The sequence below is a fragment of the Ambystoma mexicanum genome, chromosome 4p, assembly GCF_040938575.1.
Source record: "Ambystoma mexicanum isolate Mex_15411 chromosome 4p, UKY_AmexF1_1, whole genome shotgun sequence".
Taxonomy (NCBI): domain Eukaryota; kingdom Metazoa; phylum Chordata; class Amphibia; order Caudata; family Ambystomatidae; genus Ambystoma; species Ambystoma mexicanum.
The window spans coordinates 16,304,657-16,319,588 of NC_090927.1; positions in this window are offsets into that span (position 1 = coordinate 16,304,657).

Consider the following 14,932-nt stretch of genomic DNA (forward strand, 5'->3'; position numbering starts at 1 on the left):
CGCAAACTGAAGCAAGACATGCTGACATGAGGACAAGAGGCACTTCCTCCAGGGCACATGAGACACCAGCACAAACTGAAGCAAGACATGCTGACATGAGGACAACAGCAACATCCTCCAGGGCACATGAGACACCAGCGCAAACTGAAGCAAGACATGCTGACATGAGGACAAGAGGCACATCCTCCAGGGCACATGAGACACCAGCGCAAACTGAAACAAGACATGCTGACATGAGGACAACAGCAACATCCTCCAGGGCACATGAGACACCAGCGCAAACTGAAGCAAGACTTGCCGACAAGAGGACAAGAGCAACATCCTCCAGGGCACATGAGACACCAGAGCAAACTGAAGCAAGACTTGCCGACAAGAGGAAAAGAGCAACATCCTCCAGGGCACATGAGACACCAAAGCAAACTGAAGCAAGACTTGCCGACATGAGGACAACAGCAACAACCTCCAGGGCACATGAGACACCAGCGCAAACTGAAGCAAGACATGCTGACATGAGGACAAGAGCAACATCCTCCAGGGCACATGAGACACCAGCGCAAACTGAAGCAAGACTTGCCGACAAGAGGATAAGAGCAACATCCTCCAGGGCACATGAGACACCAGCGCAAACTGAAGCAAGACATGCCGACATGAGGACAAGAGCAACATCCTCCAGGACACATGAGACACCAGCGCAAACTGAAGCAAGACATGCCGACATGAGGACAAGAGCAACATCCTCCAGGGCACATGAGACAGCAGCGCAAACTGAAGCAAGACATGCTGACAAGAGTACAACAACAACATCCTCCAGGTCACATGAGACACCAGCACAAACTGAAGCAAGACTTGCCGACAAGAGGACAAGAGCAACATCCTCCAGGGCACATGAGACACCAGCACAAACTGAAGCAAGACTTGCCGACAAGAGGAAAAGAGCAACATCCTCCAGGGCACATGAGACACCAGAGCAAACTGAAGCAAGACTTGCCGACAAGAGGAAAAGAGCAACATCCTCCAGGGCACATGAGACACCAGAGCAAACTGAAGCAAGACTTGCCGACATGAGGACAACAGCAACATCCTCCAGGGCACATGAGACACCAGCGCAAACTGAAGCAAGACATGCTGACATGAGGACAAGAGCAACATCCTCCAGGGCACATGAGAAACCAGCGCAGAATAAAGCAAGACTTGCCGACAAGAGGATAAGAGCAACATCCTCCAGGGCACATGAGACACCAGCGCAAACTGAAGCAAGACATGCCGACATGAGGACAAGAGCAACATCCTCCAGGGCACATGAGACAGCAGCGCAAACTGAAGCAAGACATGCTGACATGAGGACAAGAGGCACATCCTCCTTGGCACATGAGACACCAGCGCAAACTGAAGCAAGACTTGCCGACAAGAGGACAACAACAACATCCTCGAGGTCACATGAGACACCAGCACAAAATGAAGCAAAACTTGCCGACAAGAGCAACATCCTCCAGGGCACATGAGACACCAGAGCAAACTGAAGCAAGACTTGCCGACAAGAGGATAAGAGCAACATCCTCCAGGGCACATGAGACACCAGCGCAAACTGAAGCAAGACATGCCGACATGAGGACAACAGCAACATCCTCCAGGGCACATGAGACACCAGCGCAAAATGAAGCAAGACTTGCCGACAAGAGGATAAGAGCAACATCCTCCAGGGCACATGAGACACCAGCGCAAACTGAAGCAAGACATGCTGACATGAGGACAACAGCAACATCCTCCAGGGCACATGAGACACCAGCGCAAACTGAAGCAAGACTTGCCGACAAGAGGACAACAACAACATCCTCTAGGGCACATGAGACACCAGAGCAAACTGAAGCAAGACTTGCCGGCCAGAGGACAAGAGAAACATCCTCCAGGACACCAGAGCAAACTGAAGCAAGACTTGCTGACAAGAGGATAAGAGCAACATCCTCCAGGGCACATGGGACACCAGCGCAAACTGAAGCAAGACATGCTGACATGAGGACAACAGCAACATCCTCCAGGGCACATGAGACACCAGCGCAAACTGAAGCAAGACTTGCTGACAAGAGGATAAGAGCAACATCCTCCAGGGCACATGAGACACCAGCGCAAACTGAAACAAGACATGCTGACATGAGGACAACAGCAACATCCTCCAGGGCACATGATACACCAGCGCAAACTGAAGCAAGACTTGCTGACAAGAGGACAACAACAACATCCTCCAGGTCACATGAGACACCAGCACAAACTGAAGCAAGACTTGCCGACAAGAGGACAAGAGCAACATCCTCCAGGGCACATGAGACACCAGAGCAAACTGAAGCAAAACTTGCCGACAAGAGGACAAGAGCAACATCCTCCAGTTCACATGAGACACCAGCACAAACTGAAGCAAAACTTGCCGACAAGAGGACAAGAGCAACATCCTCCAGGGCACATGAGACACCAGAGCAAACTGAAGCAAGACTTGCCGACAAGAGGATAAGAGCAACATCCTCCCGGGCACATGAGACACCAGCGCAAACTGCAGCAAGACATGCTGACATGAGGACAACAGCAACATCCTCCAGGGCACATGAGACACCAGCGCAAACTGAAGCAAGACTTGCCGACAAGAGGATAAGAGCAACATCCTCCAGGGCACATGAGACACCAGCGCAAACTGAAGCAAGACATGCCAACAAGAGGATAAGAGCAACATCTTCAAGGGCACATGAGACACCAGAGCAAACTGAAGCAAGACTTGCCGACAAGAGGAAAAGAGCAACATCCTCCAGGGCACATGAGACACCAGAGCAAACTGAAGCAAGACTTGCCGACATGAGGACACCAGCAACATCCTTCAGGGCACATGAGACACCAGCGCAAACTGAAGCAAGACATGCCGACATGAGGACAAGAGCAACATCCTCCAGGGCACATGAGACACCAGCGCAAACTGAAGCAAGACTTGCCGACAAGAGGATAAGAGCAACATCCTCCAGGGCACATGAGACACCAGCGCAAACTGAAGCAAGACATGCCGACATGAGGACAAGAGCAACATCCTCCAGGACACATGAGACACCAGCGCAAACTGAAGCAAGACATGCCGACATGAGGACAAGAGCAACATCCTCCAGGGCACATGAGACAGCAGCGCAAACTGAAGCAAGACATGCTGACAAGAGTACAACACCAACATCCTCCAGGTCACATGAGACACCAGCACAAACTGAAGCAAGACTTGCCAACAAGAGGACAAGAGCAACATCCTCCAGGGCACATGAGACACCAGCACAAACTGAAGCAAGACTTGCCGACAAGAGGAAAAGAGCAACATCCTCCAGGGCACATGAGACACCAGAGCAAACTGAAGCAAGACTTGCCGACAAGAGGAAAAGAGCAACATCCTCCAGGGCACATGAGACACCAGAGCAAACTGAAGCAAGACTTGCCGACATGAGGACAACAGCAACATCCTCCAGGGCACATGAGACACCAGCGCAAACTGAAGCAAGACATGCTGACATGAGGACAAGAGCAACATCCTCCAGGGCACATGAGAAACCAGCGCAAACTAAAGCAAGACTTGCCGACAAGAGGATAAGAGCAACATCCTCCAGGGCACATGAGACACCAGCGCAAACTGAAGCAAGACATGCCGACATGAGGACAAGAGCAACATCCTCCAGGGCACATGAGACAGCAGCGCAAACTGAAGCAAGACATGCTGACATGAGGACAAGAGGCACATCCTCCTTGGCACATGAGACACCAGCGCAAACTGAAGCAAGACTTGCCGACAAGAGGACAACAACAACATCCTCGAGGTCACATGAGACACCAGCACAAAATGAAGCAAAACTTGCCGACAAGAGCAACATCCTCCAGGGCACATGAGACACCAGAGCAAACTGAAGCAAGACTTGCCGACAAGAGGATAAGAGCAACATCCTCCAGGGCACATGAGACACCAGCGCAAACTGAAGCAAGACATGCCGACATGAGGACAACAGCAACATCCTCCAGGGCACATGAGACACCAGCGCAAAATGAAGCAAGACTTGCCGACAAGAGGATAAGAGCAACATCCTCCAGGGCACATGAGACACCAGCGCAAACTGAAGCAAGACTTGCCGACAAGAGGACAACAACAACATCCTCCAGGTCACATTAGACACCAGCACAAACTGAAGCAAAACTTACCGACAAGAGGACAACAACAACATCCTCTAGGGCACATGAGACACCAGAGCAAACTGAAGAAAGACTTGCCGGCCAGAGGACAAGAGAAACATCCTCCAGGACACCAGCGCAAACTGAAGCAAGACATGCTGACATGAGGACAAGAGCAACATCCTCCAGGGCACATGAGACACCAGCAGAAACTGAAGCAAGACTTGATGACATGAGGACAAGAGCAACATCCTCCAGGACACATGAGACACCAGCGCAAACTGAAGCAAGACATGCTGACATGAGGACAAGAGGCACATCCTCCAGGGCACATGAGACACCAGAGCAAACTGAAGCAAGACTTGCTGACATGAGGACAACAGCAACATCCTCCAGGGCACATGAGACACCAGCGCAAACTGAAGCAAGACATGCTGACATGAGGACAAGAGGCACATCCTCCAGGGCACATGAGACACCAGCGCAAACTGAAGCAAGACTTGCTGACATGAGGACAAGAGCAACATCCTCCAGGGCACATGAGACACCAGCGCAAACTGAAGCAAGACATGCTGACATGAGGACAACAGCAACATCCTCCAGGGCACATGAGACACCAGCGCAAACTGAAGCAAGACTTGCTGACATGAGGACAAGAGGCACATCCTCCAGGGCACATGAGACACCAGCGCAAACTGAAGCAAGACTTGCTGACATGAGGACAACAGCAACATCCTCCAGGGCACATGAGACACCAGCGCAAACTGAAGCAAGACATGCCGACAAGAGGATAAGAGCAACATCTTCCAGGGCACATGAGACACCAACGCAAACTGAAGCAAGACTTGCCGACAAGAGGACAAGAGCAACATCCTCCAGGACACATGAGACACCAGAGCAAACTGAAGCAAGACTTGCCGACAAGAGGATAAGAGCAACATCCTCCAGGGCACATGAGACACCAGCGCAAACTGAAGCAAGACATGCTGACATGAGGACAATAGGCACATCCTCCAGGGCACATGAGACACCAGCGCAAACTGAAACAAGACATGCTGACATGAGGACAACAGCCACATCCTCCAGGGCACATGAGACACCAGCGCAAACTGAAGCAAGACTTGCCGACAAGAGGACAACAACATCCTCCAGGTCACATGAGACACCAGCACAAACTGAAGCAAAACTTGCCCACAAGAGGACAAGAGCAACATCCTCCAGGGCACATGAGACACCAGCACAAACTGAAGCAAGACTTGCTGACATGAGGACAAGAGCAATATCCTCCAGGGCACATGAGACACCAGCGCAAACTGAAGCAAGACATGCTGACATGAGGACAAGAGGCACTTCCTCCAGGGCACATGAGACACCAGCGCAAACTGAAGCAAGACATGCTGACATGAGGACAACAGCAACATCCTCCAGGGCACATGAGACACCAGCGCAAACTGAAGCAAGACATGCTGACATGAGGACAACAGCAACATCCTCCAGGGCACATGAGACACCAGCGCAAACTGAAGCAAGACTTGCTGACATGAGAACAAGAGGCACATCCTCCAGGGAACATGAGACACCAGCGCAAACTGAAGCAAGACGTGCTGACATGAGGACAACAGCAACATCCTCCAGGGCACATGAGACACCAGCGCAAACTGAAGCAAGACATGCCAACAAGAGGATAAGAGCAACATCTTCCAGGGCACATGAGACACCAGCGCAAACTGAAGCAAGACTTGCTGACATGAGGACAAGAGCAACATCCTCCAGGGCACATGAGACACCGGAGCAAACTGAAGCAAGACTTGCTGACATGAGGACAACAGCAACATCCTCCAGGACACATGAGACACCAGAGCAAACTGAAGCAAGACTTGCTGACATGAGGACAAGAGCAACATCCTTCAGGGCACATGAGACACCAGAGCAAACTGAAGCAAGACTTGCCGACAAGAGGATAAGAGCAACATCCTCCAGGGCACATGAGACACCAGCGCAAACTGAAGCAAGACATGCTGACATCAGGACAATAGGCACATCCTCCAGGGCACATGAGACACCAGCGCAAACTGAAACAAGACATGCTGACATGAGGACAACAGCAACATCCTCCAGGGCACATGAGACACCAGCGCAAACTGAAGCAAGACTTGCTGACAAGAGGACAACAACATCCTCCAGGTCACATGAGACACCAGCACAAACTGAAGCAAAACTTGCCGACAAGAGGACAAGAGCAAAATCCTCCAGGGCACATGAGACACCAGCACAAACTGAAGCAAGACTTGCTGACATGAGGACAAGAGCAATATCCTCCAGGGCACATGAGACACCAGCGCAAACTGAAGCAAGACATGCTGACATGAGGACAAGAGGCACTTCCTCCAGGGCACATGAGACACCAGCGCAAACTGAAGCAAGACATGCTGACATGAGGACAACAGCAACATCCTCCAGGGCACATGAGACACCAGCGCAAACTGAAGCAAGACATGCTGACATGAGGACAAGAGGCACATCCTCCAGGGCAAATGAGACACCAGCGCAAACTGAAACAAGACATGCTGACATGAGGACAACAGCAACATCCTCCAGGGCACATGAGACACCAGCGCAAACTGAAGCAAGACATGCCAACAAGAGGATAAGAGCAACATCTTCCAGGGCACATGAGACACCAGAGCAAACTGAAGCAAGACTTGCCGACAAGAGGAAAAGAGCAACATCCTCCAGGGCACATGAGACACCAGAGCAAACTGAAGCAAGACTTGCCGACATGAGGACACCAGCAACATCCTTCAGGGCACATGAGATACCAGCGCAAACTGAAGCAAGACATGCCGACATGAGGACAAGAGCAACATCCTCCAGGGCACATGAGACACCAGCGCAAACTGAAGCAAGACTTGCCGACAAGAGGATAAGAGCAACATCCTCCAGGGCACATGAGACACCAGCGCAAACTGAAGCAAGACATGCCGACATGAGGACAAGAGCAACATCCTCCAGGACACATGAGACACCAGCGCAAACTGAAGCAAGACATGCCGACATGAGGACAAGAGCAACATCCTCCAGGGCACATGAGACAGCAGCGCAAACTGAAGCAAGACATGCTGACAAGAGTACAACAACAACATCCTCCAGGTCACATGAGACACCAGCACAAACTGAAGCAAGACTTGCCAACAAGAGGACAAGAGCAACATCCTCCAGGGCACATGAGACACCAGCACAAACTGAAGCAAGACTTGCCGACAAGAGGAAAAGAGCAACATCCTCCAGGGCACATGAGACACCAGAGCAAACTGAAGCAAGACTTGCCGACAAGAGGAAAAGACCAACATCCTCCAGGGCACATGAGACACCAGAGCAAACTGAAGCAAGACTTGCCGACATGAGGACAACAGCAACATCCTCCAGGGCACATGAAACACCAGCGCAAACTGAAGCAAGACATGCTGACATGAGGACAAGAGCAACATCCTCCAGGGCACATGAGAAACCAGCGCAAACTAAAGCAAGACTTGCCGACAAGAGGATAAGAGCAACATCCTCCAGGGCACATGAGACACCAGCGCAAACTGAAGCAAGACATGCCGACATGAGGACAAGAGCAACATCCTCCAGGGCACATGAGACAGCAGCGCAAACTGAAGCAAGACATGCTGACATGAGGACAAGAGGCACATCCTCCTTGGCACATGAGACACCAGCGCAAACTGAAGCAAGACTTGCCGACAAGAGGACAACAACAACATCCTCGAGGTCACATGAGACACCAGCACAAAATGAAGCAAAACTTGCCGACAAGAGCAACATCCTCCAGGGCACATGAGACACCAGAGCAAACTGAAGCAAGACTTGCCGACAAGAGGATAAGAGCAACATCCTCCAGGGCACATGAGACACCAGCGCAAACTGAAGCAAGACATGCCGACATGAGGACAACAGCAACATCCTCCAGGGCACATGAGACACCAGCGCAAAATGAAGCAAGACTTGCCGACAAGAGGATAAGAGCAACATCCTCCAGGGCACATGAGACACCAGCGCAAACTGAAGCAAGACTTGCCGACAAGAGGACAACAACAACATCCTCCAGGTCACATTAGACACCAGCACAAACTGAAGCAAAACTTACCGACAAGAGGACAACAACAACATCCTCTAGGGCACATGAGACACCAGAGCAAACTGAAGCAAGACTTGCCGGCCAGAGGACAAGAGAAACATCCTCCAGGACACCAGAGCAAACTGAAGCAAGACTTGCTGACAAGAGGATAAGAGCAACATCCTCCAGGGCACATGAGACACCAGCGCAAACTGAAGCAAGACATGCTGACATGAGGACAACAGCAACATCCTCCAGGGCACATGAGACACCAGCGCAAACTGAAGCAAGACTTGCTGACAAGAGGATAAGAGCAACATCCTCCAGGGCACATGAGACACCAGCGCAAACTGAAACAAGACATGCTGACATGAGGACAACAGCAACATCCTCCAGGGCACATGATACACCAGCGCAAACTGAAGCAATACTTACCGACAAGAGGACAACAACAACATCCTCCAGGTCACATGAGACACCAGCACAAACTGAAGCAAGACTTGCCGACAAGAGGACAAGAGCAACATCCTCCAGGGCACATGAGACACCAGAGCAAACTGAAGCAAAACTTGCCGACAAGAGGACAAGAGCAACATCCTCCAGTTCACATGAGACACCAGCACAAACTGAAGCAAAACTTGCCGACAAGAGGACAAGAGCAACATCCTCCAGGGCACATGAGACACCAGAGCAAACTGAAGCAAGACTTGCCGACAAGAGGATAAGAGCAACATCCTCCAGGGCACATGAGACACCAGCGCAAACTGCAGCAAGACATGCTGACATGAGGACAACAGCAACATCCTCCAGGGCACATGAGACACCAGAGCAAACTGAAGAAAGACTTGCCGACCAGAGGACAAGAGAAACATCCTCCAGGACACATGAGACACCAGAGCAAACTGAAGCAAGACATGCTGACATGAGGACAACAGCAACATCCTCCAGGGCACATGAGACACCAGCGCAAACTGAAGCAAGACTTGCCGACAAGAGGATAAGAGCAACATCCTCCAGGGCATATGAGACACCAGCACAAACTGAATCAAGACATGCTGACATGAGGACAACAGCAACATCCTCCAGGGCACATGAGACACCAGAGCAAACTGAAGCAAGACTTGCCGACAAGAGGACAAGAGCAACATCCTCCAGGGCACATGAGACACCAGCGCAAACTGAAGCAAGACATGCTGACATGAGGACAAGAGCAACATCCTCCAGGTCACATGAGACATCAGCACAAACTGAAGCAAAACTTGCCGACAAGAGGACAAGAGCAACATCCTCCAGGGCACATGAGACACCAGAGCAAACTGAAGCAAGACTTGCCGACATGATGACAAGAGCAACATCCTCCAGGGCACATGAGACACCAGCACAAACTGAAGCAAGACATGCTGACATGACGACAAGAGCAACATCCTCCAGGTCACATGAGACACCAGCACAAACTGAAGCAAAACTTGCCGACAAGAGGACAAGAGCAACATCCTCCAGGGCACATGAGACACCAGAGCAAACTGAAGCAAGACTTGCCGACAAGAGGACAAGAGCAATATCCTCCAGGGCACATGAGACACCAGCGCAAACTGAAGCAAGACATGCTGACATGAGGACAAGAGCAACATCCTCCAGGTCACATGAGACACCAGCACAAACTGAAGCAAAACTTGCCGACAAGAGGACAAGAGCAACATCCTCCAGGGCACATGAGACACCAGAGCAAACTGAAGCAAGACTTGCCGACAAGAGGACAACAACAACATCCTCCAGGTCACATGAGACACCAGAGCAAACTGAAGCAAAACTTGCCGACAAGAGGACAAGAGCAACATCCTCCAGGGCACATGAGACACCAGCACAAACTGAAGCAAAACTTGCCGACAAGAGTACAAGAGCAACATCCTCCAGGGCACATGAGACACCAGAGCAAACTGAAGCAAGACTTGCTGACAAGAGGATAAGAGCAACATCCTCCAGGGCACATGAGACACCAGCGCATAACTGAAGCAAGACATGCTGACATGAGGTCAACAGCAACATCCTCCAGGGCACATGAGACACCAGCGCAAACTGAAGCAAGACTTGCCGACAAGAGGATAAGAGCAACATCCTCCAGGGCACATGAGACACCAGCGCAAACTGAAGCAAGACATGCTGACATGAGGACAACAGCAACATCCTCCAGGGCACATGAGACACCAGAGCAAACTGAAGCAAGACTTGCCGACAAGAGGACAAGAGCAACATCCTCCAGGGCACATGAGACACCAGCGCAAACTGAAGCAAGACATGCTGACATGAGGACAAGAGCAACATCCTCCAGGTCACATGAGACACCAGCACAAACTGAAGCAAAACTTGCCGACAAGAGGACAAGAGCAACATCCTCCAGGGCACATGAGACACCAGAGCAAACTGAAGCAAGACTTGCCGACATGATGACAAGAGCAACATCCTCCAGGGCACATGATACACCAGCGCAAACTGAAGCAAGACATGCTGACATGACGACAAGAGCAACATCCTCCAGGTCACATGAGACACCAGCACAAACTGAAGCAAAACTTGCCGACAAGAGGACAAGAGCAACATCCTCCAGGGCACATGAGACACCAGAGCAAACTGAAGCAAGACTTGCCGACAAGAGGACAAGAGCAATATCCTCCAGGGCACATGAGACACCAGCGCAAACTGAAGCAAGACATGCTGACATGAGGACAAGAGCAACATCCTCCAGGTCACATGAGACACCAGCACAAACTGAAGCAAAACTTGCCGACAAGAGGACAAGAGCAACATCCTCCAGGGCACATGAGACACCAGAGCAAACTGAAGCAAGACTTGCCGACATGAGGACAAGAGCAACATCCTCCAGGGCACATGAGACATCAGCGCAAACTGAAGCAAGACATGCTGAAATGAGGACAACAGCAACATCCTCCAGGGCACATGAGACACCAGAGCAAACTGAAGCAAGACTTGCCGACAAGAGGATAAGAGCAACATCCTCCAGGGCACATGAGACCCCAGCGCAAACTGAAGCAAGACATGCTGACATGAGGACAAGAGCAACATCCTCCAGGTCACATGAGACACCAGCACAAACTGAAGCAAAACTTGCCGACAAGAGGACAAGAGCAACATCCTCCAGGGCACATGAGACACCAGAACAAACTGAAGCAAGACTTGCCGACAAGAGGATAAGAGCAACATCCTCCAGGGCACATGACACACCAGCGCAAACTGAAGCAAGACATGCTGACATGAGGACAACAGCAACATCCTCCAGGGCACATGAGACACCAGCGCAAACTGAAGCAAGACTTGCCGACAAGAGGATAAGAGCAACATCCTCCAGGGCACATGAGACACCAGCGCAAACTGAAGCAAGACATGCTGACATGAGGACAACAGCAACATCCTCCAGGGCACATGAGACACCAGCGCAAACTGAAGAAAGACTTGCCGACAAGAGGACAAGAGCAACATCCTCCAGGGCACATGAGACACCAGCACAAACTGAAGCAAGACTTGCTGACATGGGGACAAGAGCAATATCCTCCAGGGCACATGAGACACCAGCGCAAACTGAAGCAAGACATGCTGACATGAGGACAAGAGGCACTTCCTCCAGGGCACATGAGACACCAGCGCAAACTGAAGCAAGACATGCTGACATGAGGACAACAGCAACATCCTCCAGGGCACATGAGACACCAGCGCAAACTGAAGCAAGACATGCTGACATGAGGACAAGAGGCACATCCTCCAGGGCACATGAGACACCAGCGCAAACTGAAACAAGACATGCTGACATGAGGACAACAGCAACATCCTCCAGGGCACATGAGACACCAGCGCAAACTGAAGCAAGACTTGCCGACAAGAGGACAAGAGCAACATCCTCCAGGGCACATGAGACACCAGAGCAAACTGAAGCAAGACTTGCCGACAAGAGGAAAAGAGCAACATCCTCCAGGGCACATGAGACACCAAAGCAAACTGAAGCAAGACTTGCCGACATGAGGACAACAGCAACAACCTCCAGGGCACATGAGACACCAGCGCAAACTGAAGCAAGACATGCTGACATGAGGACAAGAGCAACATCCTCCAGGGCACATGAGACACCAGCGCAAACTGAAGCAAGACTTGCCGACAAGAGGATAAGAGCAACATCCTCCAGGGCACATGAGACACCAGCGCAAACTGAAGCAAGACATGCCGACATGAGGACAAGAGCAACATCCTCCAGGACACATGAGACACCAGCGCAAACTGAAGCAAGACATGCTGACATGAGGACAACAGCAACATCCTCCAGGGCACATGAGACACCAGCGCAAACTGAAGCAAGACATGCTGACATGAGGACAAGAGGCACATCCTCCAGGGCACATGAGACACCAGCGCAAACTGAAACAAGACATGCTGACATGAGGACAACAGCAACATCCTCCAGGGCACATGAGACACCAGCGCAAACTGAAGCAAGACTTGCCGACAAGAGGACAAGAGCAACATCCTCCAGGGCACATGAGACACCAGAGCAAACTGAAGCAAGACTTGCCGACAAGAGGAAAAGAGCAACATCCTCCAGGGCACATGAGACACCAAAGCAAACTGAAGCAAGACTTGCCGACATGAGGACAACAGCAACAACCTCCAGGGCACATGAGACACCAGCGCAAACTGAAGCAAGACATGCTGACATGAGGACAAGAGCAACATCCTCCAGGGCACATGAGACACCAGCGCAAACTGAAGCAAGACTTGCCGACAAGAGGATAAGAGCAACATCCTCCAGGGCACATGAGACACCAGCGCAAACTGAAGCAAGACATGCCGACATGAGGACAAGAGCAACATCCTCCAGGACACATGAGACACCAGCGCAAACTGAAGCAAGACATGCCGACATGAGGACAAGAGCAACATCCTCCAGTGCACATGAGACAGCAGCGCAAACTGAAGCAAGACATGCTGACAAGAGTACAACAACAACATCCTCCAGGTCACATGAGACACCAGCACAAACTGAAGCAAGACTTGCCGACAAGAGGACAAGAGCAACATCCTCCAGGGCACATGAGACACCAGCACAAACTGAAGCAAGACTTGCCGACAAGAGGAAAAGAGCAACATCCTCCAGGGCACATGAGACACCAGAGCAAACTGAAGCAAGACTTGCCGACAAGAGGAAAAGAGCAACATCCTCCAGGGCACATGAGACACCAGAGCAAACTGAAGCAAGACTTGCCGACATGAGGACAACAGCAACATCCTCCAGGGCACATGAGACACCAGCGCAAACTGAAGCAAGACATGCTGACATGAGGACAAGAGGCACATCCTCCAGGGCACATGAGACACCAGAGCAAACTGAAGCAAGACATGCTGACATGAGGACAACAGCAACATCCTCCAGGGCACATGAGACACCAGCGCAAACTGAAGCAAGACTTGCCGACAAGAGGATAAGAGCAACATCCTCCAGGGCACATGAGACACCAGCGCAAACTGAAGCAAGACATGCTGACATGAGGACAACAGCAACATCCTCCAGGGCACATGAGACACCAGCGCAAACTGAAGAAAGACTTGCCGACAAGAGGACAAGAGCAACATCCTCCAGGGCACATGAGACACCAGCACAAACTGAAGCAAGACTTGCCGACAAGAGGATAAGAGCAACATCCTCCAGGGCACATGAGACCCCAGCGCAAACTGAAGCAAGACATGCTGACATGAGGACAAGAGCAACATCCTCCAGGGCACATGAGACACCAGAGCAAACTGAAGCAAGACTTGCCGACAAGAGGACAAGAGCAACATCCTCCAGGGCACATGAGACACCAGAGCAAACTGAAGCAAGACTTGCCGACAAGAGGAAAAGAGCAACATCCTCCAGGGCACATGAGACACCAAAGCAAACTGAAGCAAGACTTGCCGACATGAGGACAACAGCAACAACCTCCAGGGCACATGAGACACCAGCGCAAACTGAAGCAAGACATGCTGACATGAGGACAAGAGCAACATCCTCCAGGGCACATGAGACACCAGCGCAAACTGAAGCAAGACTTGCCGACAAGAGGATAAGAGCAACATCCTCCAGGGCACATGAGACACCAGCGCAAACTGAAGCAAGACATGCCGACATGAGGACAAGAGCAACATCCTCCAGGACACATGAGACACCAGCGCAAACTGAAGCAAGACATGCTGACATGAGGACAACAGCAACATCCTCCAGGGCACATGAGACACCAGCGCAAACTGAAGCAAGACATGCTGACATGAGGACAAGAGGCACATCCTCCAGGGCACATGAGACACCAGCGCAAACTGAAACAAGACATGCTGACATGAGGACAACAGCAACAACCTCCAGGGCACATGAGACACCAGCGCAAACTGAAGCAAGACATGCTGACATGAGGACAAGAGCAACATCCTCCAGGGCACATGAGACACCAGCGCAAACTGAAGCAAGACTTGCCGACAAGAGGATAAGAGCAACATCCTCCAGGGCACATGAGACACCAGCGCAAACTGAAGCAAGACATGCCGACATGAGGACAAGAGCAACATCCTCCAGGACACATGAGACACCAGCGCAAACTTAAGCAA